The 13,957-nt window shown below is 38.5% G+C and overlaps 1 protein-coding gene across 7 annotated transcripts in view; it reads right to left on the bottom strand.

The window, feature by feature from the left end:
• The window catches only part of Bicd1 (BICD cargo adaptor 1), a 195,824-nt gene that overhangs the window by 49,711 nt on the left and 132,156 nt on the right, over positions 1–13,957 (bottom strand). The window lies entirely within an intron of this gene.

Genomic DNA, 13,957 nt, shown 5'->3' with positions numbered 1-13,957 from the left:
CAGTGACAAGGCAGTCATGTGTTTGGGTTTACAACCAATGAGAAGGCAGAACAGAAAGACTATATAAAGACAAACACACAAGAAGTAGCTCTCTTTCGGAGAGGTCTCTTGGCTAACGAGGTTAGATGCAGCAGGTGGGTAAGGCTCTTAGCTCTGATCTCTTGGCTTTCTTCTTTGCATTGGTTCTGTGTTTCTTATTTAATAAGACAGTTGGTTACATCTACATTTGGCACCCAACATGACAAGAATCCATTAAAAACCGCTTGACTTGGCTTGGCGACAGGCCCAGTTTCCCACCTGGGCGGCCAGCTCCCTAGCCCGGGCCTAGGTCGGCTTGGCCTCAGGCCAGACTGACTGTAGCCCCAAGTAATTAGCTTAAAGCCAGTGCTACAAACAACTCAGGCCTGCCCTGCTGAACAGGGCCCCTGTCTGTAAAGCCAACGCACATGGTCGAAGCTTAAGGAAGCCAGAGCCAAGCCTTGACTCAGCTCAAGAGGGAACACGTGGCTGGATTTAAGCTTTATCCAGAACTACTTGTGGCTATGCTTTCTTGCGTTCTCTCTCTCTCTCTCTCTCTCTCTCTCTCTCTCTCTCTCTCTCTCTCTCTCTCTCTCTCTCTCTCCCTCCCTCTCTCCCTCTCCCTCTCCCTCTCCCTCTCCCTCTCCCTCTCCCTCTCCCTCTCCTCTCCCTCTCCTCTCTCTCTCTCTCTCTCTCTCTCTGGATTCACACCTCGGACACTAGGTGGCTGTTTTGAAATTCCCTCGGATTTCTACTGTTCTACACAGACTTGGTAAGTCACTTAACATATCAGATATTTTAAAGGCAACTATTTAAAAGAGAAATTTTTTCTACATTTAAAAAAATGGGTTTATGTGTACAGTGGAAGAAAATTGGGCTTTGTTTGAAATTTTAGGCAGTCTGACAATGGAACAACTACATGAGAAGATTAATGTTGATCGAATTATGCAGTTTATTACCTATGCTTATCCTCATTTTACTATTTAAAAGGATAGCCAATTTAAGTGCCAGGATAATAGTTTTAGAAAAACTTGTTAAACCTGTAAAAATGAATCATAGAGAAATTCAAATTCAGACAGAAGAAATTAACAATGAAGTTGTTTCAAGATTGGATCATAAGGTTACAGAAAGAAAACCTGTTTTCACACAGTCACCCTTAATTTATCCAGTAACAGTACAGCAGTTGCCTAATAAAATGACTACACAAAATATTTGGGCTCCAATTGAAATGTTAGATTTACAAAGGTTTAAGGAGGGAATAGTATCTTATGGTATGCATTCCCCATATGTAAAGCAAATGTTAAACTCTTGGTCAACATATAATAGGATTATACAACAGGACTGGCAGGAACTGGCACAGCTGTTCTGGAACCCAGTCAAAGGCTTCAGTGGCTAACTTGGTTCAAGGGTGAGGCTAAAAACATAGAAAAATAATGGAGGGATAAAGGAATACAAGTTTGCCAGGATCAGCTTATTGGAGAAGGTCAATATGCTTCAGCACAAACACAATGTTTATATGATGTCCAAACCCTAATTTTATGTCGAACGGCAGCCTTGAATGCATGGGACAGAGTTGAGGAACCAGGAAAAAAACCTGAGTCATTTACAAAGGTTATGTAAGGCCCAAAAGAATCTTTCACAGATTTTTTACAAAGACTGGCTTCAGCAGTAAAGAGAATGGTCCCAGATTCAGAAGCTAGTAAGATAATAATTGAATCTTTGGCCTTTGAGAATGCAAATGCAGCATGCAAAAGAATAATCAGGCTGTTAAAGGCAAGATCTGCACCTTTGGAAGATTGGATTAGAGACATGATTAATGTTGAGGCTCATGACCATGATGATATGTGGGTAGGAGAAGCAATTTCAAAAGGTTTGAGGATGTTAGATGTTTTGGATGTGGAAAGCAAGGACATTTGAAAAGGGATTGTAAACAGGTCATTCCTAGAAACAATGTTTCTTCAAGGAACAATGGCAACAGAATGTCCCTTCCTTCTGGAGTATGCAGAAGGTGTGGTAAGGGAAAACACTGGACCAACAAATGTAGATCAACAAAGGACAGACAGGGTAATCTTTTGCCTCAGTCTTCGGGAAACTCCCAGAGGGGCCTCATGCAGGCCCCCATAGCAAATCCAGTTCAAACCTTTCCTGCAGCCGTAGAGGAAACCCATGCTCAGAGCAATTAAATAACCAAATGCCTATTGGAATAAATCATGCTGGTCAGGATGATGAAACAGAGAGAATAGAAAATTCAGGAGAAAACATAAAGAAAAATTTTTGGCAAACTTCTATTAATGAACAAAGACCAAAATTAACGATAAAAATAAATGGTGTTTGGTTGTCTGGTCTGGTAGACACAGGTGCAGACGTTACCATAATTGCACCAGAATTTTGGCATCCAACTTGGCCTCTTCAGAAGGTAAATGTTCAACTGTTAGGAATGGGGACATTATCTCAGGTGAAACAGAGTGCAAGATGGCTCAAATGTATAGGTCCAGAAGAACAGAGAGGAAAATTAAAACCATATGTGGCTAACATAGCTATGAACCTGTGGGGTAGAGACTTGTTGCAACAATGGAATACTCAGATTAACATCCCTCCAACCTCAGAAACAAATGATAAACTAGCACATGTTTCTGAGAGAAATATTAGAAGGCATTATTCTGAGTGGTCACCAGCCATTCATATTATACAATAACAGGGCACAACAACTGATAATCTCCCAAAGACACCAACAGCTCTACCTTTAAAATGGTTAATAGACAAGCCTGTATGGGTTCAGCAACGGCCTTTAACAACAGAGAAACTCCAGGCTTTAGAAGAGCTGGTAGAAGAACAGTTAAATGCTCAGCATATTGAACAATCAACCAGCCCTTGGAATTCTCCTGTATTTGTTATTAAAAAGAAATCTGGTAAATGGAGAATGGTAACAGACCTTAGAGCAATTAACAAAGTAATTCAGCCGATGGGCTCTCTACAATCTGGAATTCCTTTGCCTACTCTGTTACCAAAAGGATGGTCTCTCATAGTTATTGATTTAAAAGACTGTTTCTTCTCAATACCCTTACAAGAAAAAGACAGAGAAAGATTTGCTTTCACAGTGCCTACTTACAATAATTCTCAACTGGTTAAAAGATTTCAATGGAGAGTCCTCCCACAGGGAATGTTGAATAGCCCAACTCTGTGGCAATATTTTGTACAACAGCCATTGGAAGTGATACGTAAAAAATTTCCTAAATTTATAATTTATCATTATATGGATATTTTACTAGCTGACTCAAATGCAGATACTTTAGAAATAATGTTTGAAGAAGTAAAGAAAATTTTGCCTTGCTGGGGATTACAAATTGCTCCTGAAAAGATACAAAGAGGAGATTCTATTAATTATTTAGAATATAAAATAGAGCTACAAAAAATTAGACCCCAAAAGGTGCAAATTAGGAGAGATAGACTACAGACTCTTAATGACTTTCAAAGATTATTTGGAGATATTTCTCATCTATGAAGTATTGTTGAGGTAAAAAATGATGAACTAAATAATTTGTTCAAAACCTTAGAAGGTGACAAGGACTTAAACAGTCCAAGAGAATTATCACCTGAAGCTGAGAAAGAATTGGCCTTGGTAGAAAAGAAAGTACATGAAGGGCACATGGATCGTATTGATCCAAAGCTGGATTGCATTTTGGTTATTTTACCTTCTAGGCGTTCTCCTACTGGAATATTAATGCAGAGGGAAGATACTATATTGGAATGGATATTTTTACCAAATAAACCAAATAAAAAATTAAAAACTTATGTGGAAAAAATCTCTGACTTGATTTGGAAAATACTAGTGGTCAAAATCTGAGAGATCACTTTGGATCATTATTTCTCAAAAATGAATATAAAAACTACACAAAATGGACTCCTATTCAAGACCAGACAGAAGTGGGTCTACTGTAAACTGCTAGAGAACTTCTTGATTAATCTCTAAGAAAAGTAGTGTTTCCTAGCATTCCATTCTCCCCCTGGAGGAACAACTAACAACTACCATGTTTTTAAATGCTGTGAAATCTGGCAGTATTTATTGAAAATTTTTTTAATTTAATAATTTAATTTAATTTTACATATCAGCCATGGATTTCCACCCCCCCACCCCCACCCCCACCCCCACCCCCGCCTTCTCCCCAGCCCACCCCCCATTCTTATCTCCTCCAGGGCAAAGACTCCCCTGGGGATTCAGCTCAACCTGGTAGATTCAGTCCAGGCAGGTCCAGTCCCTTCCTCCCAGGCTGAGCTAAGTGTCCCTGCATAAGCTCCAGGTTCCAAACATTGGCTACTGTTCTTATCTCTGTGTTTTAACTCTTTATTTGGCTCTGTTTCTTATTTAATAAGAACGTTTGGAATTTCATCTACATTTGGTGCCTAACATGGGGCAAGAATTCATTTAAAAACCATTGGTAGTTACGCCGGGCGGTGGTGGCGCACGCCTTTAATCCCAGCACTTGGGAGGCAGAGCCAGGCGGATCTCTGTGAGTTCGAGGCCAGCCTGGGCTACCAAGTGAGTTCCAGGAGAGGCGCAAAGCTACACAGAGAAACCCTGTCTCGAAAAACCTAAAAAAAAAAAAAAAAAAAAAAAAAAAAAAAAAAAAAAAAAAAAAAAAAAAAAAACCATTGGTAGTTATGCCCCAGCTTGGCCCCTGTTCGGTCTCAGCTCGGCCCTGGCTTGGCCCTGACTCGGCCCGGCTCAGCCAGAGTTTACAGACCCCAGGCCCAGCCGGAGCTACCAGTTCGTCTGCATGTGGTCACAGCTGCACACAGCTGCGGCTGGAGCTGCTTGCAGCCAAATTGCCAACTCATGTGGTCAGAGCTTAAGGAAGCCTGAGCTCAAGCCTAATTGGCTCAAACGGAAGCACATGGCTGGATTTCAGCTTTTAGCCAGAACGTGTGGCTACACTTTCTCTCTCTCTCTCTCTCTTTCTCTCTCTCTCTTTCTCTCTCTTTCTTTCTCTCTCTCTCTGTCTCTCTCTCTGTCTCTCTCTCTCTCTCTCTGTCTCTGTCTCTCTCTCTCTCTCTCTCTCTCTCTCTCTCTCTCTCTCTCTCTCTGTCTCTGCACAACCATGCTAGGTAGCTGTTTTGAAATTCCTTCAGATTTCTACTGTTCTACACAGACTTGGTAAGTCAATTAAGGTATCAGATATTTTAAAGAGAAAAACTACTTAAAAGAGAAAATTTTTTCCACATTAAAAAAATGGGCATTATCTGTACAGTAGAAGAAAACTGGTCTTTGTTTGATAAAACTTTAGGCAGTCTGAAAATGGATCAATTATATGAGAAGATTAATGTTGATGGGATGTACATTACACCAATTATGCATATTATTACTTTACTTATCCTTATTTTACAATTTAAAAAGATAGTCAATTTAAGTGCCAGGATAAAAGCTTTAGAAAAACCTGTTAAAATGAATTATAGAGAAAATCAGACTCAGACAGGAGAATTTAAGGGTGAAATTATTTCAGGATTAGATTATAAGGTTACAGAAAGAAAGCCTGTTTTCAAACAATCAAACTTAATTTATCCAGTAACTGTACAGCAGCTACCTGGTCAAGTGAATGTACAAACTAACTGGACTCCAATTGAAATGTTAAAAGAAGGTTTAAGGAGGCAATAGTATCTTATAGCATGCATTCCCCATTTGTAAAGCAAATGTTAAACTCATCAGGGTTTGGATTAGGGTTAGGGTTAGGTCCTGGTCAACTTGTACAAGGATTATCCCTCAGGCCTGGAAAGAGCTGGTAAATGCTGTCCTGGAACCCGGAGCACAGCTGCAGTGGCACATGTATTACCGGGATGAGGCTAAAACCACAGAAAGTCAATGGAGGGCCAGAGGTATGGAAATCTCCCAGGATCAGCTTTTTTAATTTTAGACAAAAAAAAAAGGGGGGAAATGTGGTGATATTATGTTCTCCAAAATATTGTGCACCATAATAAACTTATCTGGGATCAGAGAACAGAACAGCCACTAGATACAGAGGCCAGAAAATGATGGCACACACTTTAATCCTAGCATTCCAAAGGCAGAGATCCATATGGATCTCTGTGAGTTCAAAGCCACACTGGAAACAGCCAGGCATGGTGACATACGCCTTTAATCCCAGGAAGTGATAACAGGAAGAAGAAAGGTATATAAGGCATGAGGACCAGGAACTAGAGCCTGGTTAAGCTTTTAGGCTTTTGAGCAGCAGTTCAGCTGAGATCCATCCGGATGAGGATTCAGAGGCTTCCAGTCCAATTCTTCCAGGATCAACTGAGGAATTGGAGAGGTGAGGTGGCTGTGGCTGGTTCTGTTTCTCTGATCTTTCAGCATTTACCCCAACACCTGGCTTCAGGTTTGACTTTATTAATAAGACCTTTTAAGATTCATGCTACATCCAAGTGTGATACAATGGCACCTACAGAAGGATGCAGAGTCAGAATCTGTAGTAGAAAGACACAGACACAACCCACAGCAGTCTGAATGCCAAGAACTACTGGGGAGCCAAGTACAGTTTAGGTGTCTCTGAGAAAGATGAGGATGTCAATCTGATGATGGAGGCTGAGGCTGTAGCTGAAGGCTACAAATTCTTCTGCCTTTTCTCTTGGTCCCACCTTCTGCTACTGATGACTCCCCTCCCCTACAAACTATAGTGCCAAAGCTATTATTCATGGACTATTCAGTCTTACAACTTGAAAATGATAACTATACATATATTGAAAGGATGAACACATGACACCCTTGAAATCAGTTGATGATTTGGGCTTCAGTTGAAAAGGAGCATGACAAAGTTTATGAAGGAATACAGAACTAGATTAATACTCAGGCTACAGCTGCTTGTATGGGAAACAGTGGTTATAAGGAGGAGGAGGAAGAGGAGGAGGAGGAGGGGGAAGAGGAAGAGGAAGAGGAAGAGGAAGAGAAAGAAGAAGAAGAAGAAGAAGAAGAAGAAGAAGAAGAAGAAGAAGAAGAAGAAGAAGAAGAAGAAGAAGAAATATTTGCAAGAATATTTGGTTGTCCAGATTCTCTCATGCCTTTATAAAGGAAATGGCTTAGATTAGTCTCTCAGGAAAATATACTCCTTTTCTCATCATTGCAATTATAATTACATGATAGGGAAACATTAATAGCTGTGTAGATTATGTGCTAAATAAATACACCAACTTTTTAAATAAAAGCAACAGCAAAAGTGATGGAAAATTAAACAGAGTCTCAAGATAACTCCAATGGCAACGATATTAAAACAGAAACTGAAGTTAATTTGGATAAAGGAAAAAGACACAAGAACAATAACAAAAAAGTAAAGAAATGAAACAAGGAAACAGAAGAACCACTGAAGGAAAGGGATTATGCATTTCACAGAATTAACCAGACACTGATAAAAAGAGGACCTGGGGAAATACAAGCATGGCTTTCAGAAGAGGACAATAATTTTAGGGAGGGTGAGAGAAAATATGGAGAAGGATGAGCAAAATATTATCACATAAGTTCAACAAATGAATGAGTGTCATGCTAATAGACAGATGGAGAACTATGAAGAAACAAAACTGATTTGTTCAGACACTACAGACTAAATTTACAAGAGCTGGATAAAAAAGGACAGTTAAATTAAATGTTTAATCTGGTTACTTAATGTATCTTAAAGTTTTTATTAAAAATATTATTTTTTAGGACTGGAGAGATAGTTCAGGAGTTAAGAACACTTGCTGCTCTTTCAGAAGACCAAGGTTTGGTTCCCATTACCCACATGGTTTACAACTGCATATAACTCTAGTTTCAGGACATCCAATGCCCTCTTCTGTTATCACAGGCACAGTATGCACGTGGTACAAACATACACACAGGCATATATATAATATAAATAAATAAATCTTAAAACCAATAAAGTATTATTTTTCTCTAACACTTTAATTACTAAGGGTTTATTCTGTTAAAGTAAAATTGTAAGTCATCACTGTATTCTGCAAGAGACATTATTTTGAGTTTTAAAAAACTTTAACAAAAATAGCTTAGATTAAACTTCGAATTCACAATAGGATTTTTTTTGTTTTGTTTTTGTTTTTTTGAGACAGGGTTTCTCTGTGTAGCTTTGTGCCTTTCCTGGATCTCGCTCCATAGACCAGGCTGGCCTTGAACTCACAAAGATCCACCTGCCTCTGCCTCCTGAGTGCTGGGATTAAAGGCGTGCACCACCACCGCCTGGCAGGTTTTTTTTAGATAAGATCTTGTTAGTGATCTTCCTGCCTCAGCCTCTTGAATACTGGAATTAAAAGCATGTCTCACCATATTTTGTTTCATATTAGGACTTGGAGCATAAAGAATCAAAGCTATATTATTAGCCATTGATTTCTATGTTTATTTTTTAAATATAGTATTGAAAGGATAAGTTTTATAATATGTAAATTATGTCTCAAAATATATATATATACTAATTAATTTATTATTTACAACATGAAGTTTCACTATATTGCCAAGATTGGCCCCAAATTCCTGAGTTCATCCTCCCACATGATACTTTTATATTCCATTAAGCCCAAATAAATCCCGTTATTGTAAAAAATTGTTAAATCATACTTATATGTTTTGAGGGGTATGATGTGATGTTTTCATACATGTATACTTCTAGCCCTTTAATTATAGGACTAAAACAAGCTATTTAACATACCTACTACCTTATACAGTTATCCTGCTTTATTTGTCCTCCAAAACACATGTATTAAAAGCTTGGTCTCCAACCTATATCAGTACTGAGAGGGTACAGAATCTTCAAAAAGAGGGGCCTAGTAGGAGGAAGTTAGATTATTGCAGCAGGCCCTTGAAGAGTACTGGAACTCTGGCTTCCTTTTCCCCTCTTTTACTTCCTGGATTTCATGGAGTAAATAGCTCTGTTCCCCCATATGTCTCACCATATTTTGTTTATAGTGACTTTTAACACAAAGACTCAAAGCTATTTTATTAGCTGTCCATTTCTATGTTTCTTTCTTAAATAAAGTGTTTAAGAAAACATGATGCTCTGCCCCAATACAAGCCCCAAAGTGACGGAACCAAGCAATTGTGATCTTAAACTCTTAAAACAAAACCCAAAATATACCTCTCCACCATACAAGTTTTTTGATCTTAGGTTTTTGTCACAGCCATGTGAAGTTTTACAACACATTGCTATTAATATAGTCACCACATTGCACGAGGTTTCCATATATTAATTCTACAGTATAACTGAAATTTTGGTTGTCTTCCTTTTCCCCATTAACCATCCCTGGTAACTCAGCCTCTGTCAATCACCATCTTTTAATACTCTATACATAAATGAGATGACACATTATTTATTTTACTGTGCCTGATTTATTTAACTTAGCATATCCTTTACATTGACCAGTATTGTTCTAAATGATACAATTTCATTATGTTTTAAGATTAAATATTATTCCCTCACATAGAGATATCACACTTAGTGGTGATATTTTTTTGTACCCTAATAAAATTGGCCTGAAGATCAGAGAACAGAACAAGCTACTAAATTTAACATAGAGGCCAGACAGTGGTGGCACACACCTTTAATCCTAGCACTTGGAAGGCAGAGTCTGTCTAGATCTCTGTGAGCTCAAAGCCACCCGGGACTGTATGAAATTGACTCAGTCTAGGAGAGAAAACAGAACTAGGCAGTGGTGGCATATACCTTTAATCCCAGTACTTGGGAATCACATGCCTATAATTCCAGCACTAGGAAGGAAGGAATATGGCTGGGTGGAAAAGGGTATATAAGGTGTGAGGAGACAGGAAGTAAGCACTTCCTCTCTTTCAACGGAGAGCTCTTCTGGCTGAGGAAAGCCCTCTTCCAGCTGAGGACTCAGACATTCAGTGAGAGGATTCGTGGAGTTGGCAAGGTGAGGCATGGCAGTGGTCTGTTCCTTTGTTTCTCTGATCATTCAGCATTTACCTCAATATATGACTCTGGGTTTTTTTATTAAGACTGTTTAGGAATTTGTGCAACTTCGGGCACCCAACATGGAATTCGTGCAACAACACTTTCTCTGTGTGTGTGGTTGTATGTCTGTCTCTCTGCTAGTTTGTTTTGAGACAGCGTCTCACTTCGTAGCCCAAGCTGGATTTGACCTCCCTATACAGATCAGTTTAGCCTTGAACTTATGATTCCTCTGCCTCAGCCTCCAGGGTACTAGAGTTATAAAAGTTTACAACTACACCTGGCTCATACATTGATCCTGTACACCAAGACAGGAGACATGTCTCAGTGTTGTGGGATATTTGTACACTGAGTGAAGATGTATTTGCTGTGACTGGTATAATAAAAAGTTGAATGGCCAATAGCTAGACTGGAATATAAGCAGGATTTCTGGGAAAAGAAAAGAAGAACAGGAATCTAGGTGTGCAGGAGACACAAAGAGGAAACACGATGTGCAAGATGGACGAGAGGTAACACCACGTGACAGAGTGTAGATTAAATATAAATGGGTTAATTTAAGTTATAAGCTAGTTAGGAACAACCTAAGCTATAGGCCAAGCTTTCATTAAGTATTTCATAATTAATTTCATAATTAATAAGAAGTCTCTGTGTCATTGTTTGGGAGCTGGAGGTCTCCTAAAGAAAAGTTAAACTACAATGAGGGGCTCAAATGTCCACATAGGGCCTGAGAAAGCAGTCTCTTGGGTGGGCTCAGCGTACAGAGGCATGGCTCTTTTAAAGATGTCCCACTGTACAGCTGAGCACTTGAGCAGCCAATAATGGGTACAAACTCCTGCTTCAGGTAGATACAACAAATTCCCAGAGATGGGTGAATAAATGCAGCTGGGCTGTCATGGAACCAAGGGAGGCAGAGCAAGCTGCCAGTGAGCCACATGCTAAGTACAGCCATGTGGCTATAGCCTAGCACTTTAAGATTTGGTTTACATGGTCATTGGAGGCTGCAGATGAGGGGGAAAAATCCAGGTCCAGGTTAACAAAACCTCTTAACAGATTACAGTGTGTTTAAAAATGTACTTAGATGCTAAATAAAGAAAAAGAAAATGGGTATAGACAGTCATTTAAAAAAATAGTTTAAAAATAATAAAGTCTTTAAAGAAAGAGTAAAGTAATATTTAAAAAAAAATAAGCCATGTAAGAATGGGAAATACAGAGGATATCTGGATCCTGCTGTGGGATGGTCTGTATGTCAAATGTTTTGCTCTGATTGGTCAATAAATAAAATATTGATTGGCCAGCCAGTGGCCAGGCAGGAAGTATAGGCGGGACTAACAGAGAGGAGAATTGAGAGAACAGGAAGGTCGAGGGAGACACTGCCAGCCGCTGCCATGACATGCAGCATGTGAAGATGCCAGTAAGCCACAAGCCAAGTGGCAAGGTATAGATTTATAGAAATGGATTAATTTAAGATGTAAGTACTACATAGCTAGAAGCCTGAGCCATTAGGCCAGACAGTTTAAATAATATAAGTGTCTGTGTGTTTATTTATAAGTGGGCTGTTGGACTGCCGGGGCTTGGCAGGACCCGGAGAGAAAACTCTCCATCTACAGGATCCTGTATGGTACTTTGCTGACTTTGAATTTTTTAAATGCTAATGTACAAAAAAAATGCTGTTGAGATACATGGATTATAGAAACTGCTAAATTAAATGAACCTATATATTTTGGGAGAGAAGTTATGCCTTTGTTTGTACAGGAAACAAAAAGCTATGGTTCTCTTCAAAATTAATGAAGATCAGATTTGCTTGGGAGAGACCTCCTGATAATCTTGGCTACAGATGAAAGAAAGAAAGAAAGAAAGAAAGAAAGGAAGGAAGGAAGGAAGGAAGGAAGGAAGGAAGGAAGGAAGGAAGAAAGAAAGAAAGAAAGAAAGAAAGAAAGAAAGAAAGAAAGAAAGAAAGAAAGAAAGAAAGAAAGAAAGAAAAAGAAAGAAAAAGAAAGAAAGAAAGAAAGAAAGAAAGAAAGAAAGAAAGAAAGAAAGAAAGAAAGAAAGAAAGAAAGAAAGAAAGGAAGAAAAAGAAAGGGAGAAAGAAAGCCTATATAGAATGGGTGACATACATACTGATCCCTCTACATGGAACAGCTCTGAGACTGAATGAAACATGATAAATCTTATTGGCTACAGAGTCTCCATGACTTATTACTACATGCCATCCTTTCATGTGGCATGGATAGAGGTTTGGTTATACAGCCCAAATGGACGTATAAAGTTGAAATATGCCTTTTATCTGCTCAAACACAGAACAAAAACCATCTTTAGCTGACTTGTGCACACTGCACATTCCATACTTGTGTTAATACAAGTATATATGCTATCTTTATAAGTTTCTGCGTTTTCAGAAAAAAATGATCAGACACCAATAAAGAGAAGTAACAAGTACACACACACACACACACACACACACACACACACACACACACGCCATGAACCCAACATGCTCCACCATGCCCAGTGATTGTTGTTAACTACAGTCATCATACTATACTGTAAATCTCTCTGAACTTAATCCTCTTAGCCATCAGAGTTTCATAATTGGAAGGAAGAAAATCTATGGGACATTTTGGGTCATCACTGCTACTGAGGAGATATAACTGACATTTAATGGATTGAAATCAGAAGTGCTAAGTCTCTTGTACCTTGTGATTTAGGCTCAGACAGTGAGGAATTCGCTCATCCCAAAGTACAACTGACACTGTTGAAAATCACTCTCTTGGAGAGAACATATTTGTCCTCCATCATTCTTTGTATTAAATTACTAATCATTTTTAGTCATTTGCACTTACCCAACTTAAATATATTTAAAAAATAAATGTGAGAATTGTTCTGAGCTTCCCCCAACAGATGAGCTAACTAAAATTACTGAGCTTTTTTATTCATTAAAACCCCTCTTACACTCTGCAACAATAAAAATGAAGAAACAAAGAGGCTCAATGCACAAACTTTATTCTAAAGCCCTCAGCATTATACTTTAAGAAAACATAATATTTAATTTGTAGGAAAATTTATATTAATGTTTAACTAAAATTTTTTCAAAAAATGTTTTCTATCAACCTCATTGTTTTGATAGAAAGCAAGCAATAAGATATAGAAAAGTATTAGCCACACAGAACTGGACTTCATGATCATATTAAAATCTACATAAAGTTCATTTTCTTCTAATGGCCATACTCTTCAATCTTGATTCAAATTAAACATTGCAAAAACAAATCTTCTTTTAGCAGCCACAAGCAATGAGCATGTAAAATACTGGCTATGTTAACTCTTGATGTATTAGAAGCAAATTTTCTTTTTTTGGGGGGTGGGGGGAGGTTGTTGAGACAGGGTTTCTCTGTGTAGCTTTGCACCTTTCCTGGAACTCACTTTGTAGACCAAGCCAGCCTCGAACTCACAGAGAACCGCCTGCCTCTGCCTCCTGAGTGCTGGGATTAAAGGCGTGTGCCACCGCCGCCCGGCAGAAGCAAATTTTCTAACAAAGTAACTTCATTGACTCTCTAGCCTACTATTTATTTATGCTATTTTTCAGCCACTATTTCTGTGCTAGCAGAATTATGTTTTCTATAAAAATAAGTCATTTCCAGAGTGTTAGCAATTCTTAATTACTAGTTATACACAAAGAACCATGGGGGGATGAGACTGAGATTGAAGATCAAGCCTCAAATTGAATCACCTAATAAGTTTATTAAACCAGATTCCTGGCTCTGTAAATCTACTTGAGCCAAATATATAGTGTGAATAACCCTTGAGGCAAAGGTGATGCTGCCATTAAGCAGACAGCATTTCCATTGGCATTTGATTAAGGTGTATTGGGAAGTCTAAGTTTTAAATTAAGAAAACCACAGCATGGTTAGATGTTGAAGACACAGACTCTTCACAGGACTTTTGCTGGGAAGATATTAAAATTTTAAGGACTCATTTATGTTGGAACACTTTGTTTTCATATTTACATT

The sequence above is a fragment of the Peromyscus maniculatus genome, chromosome 3 (genome assembly GCF_049852395.1).
Source record: "Peromyscus maniculatus bairdii isolate BWxNUB_F1_BW_parent chromosome 3, HU_Pman_BW_mat_3.1, whole genome shotgun sequence".
Taxonomy (NCBI): Eukaryota; Metazoa; Chordata; class Mammalia; order Rodentia; family Cricetidae; genus Peromyscus; species Peromyscus maniculatus.
This window is presented reverse-complemented; position numbering and strand designations above follow the sequence as displayed.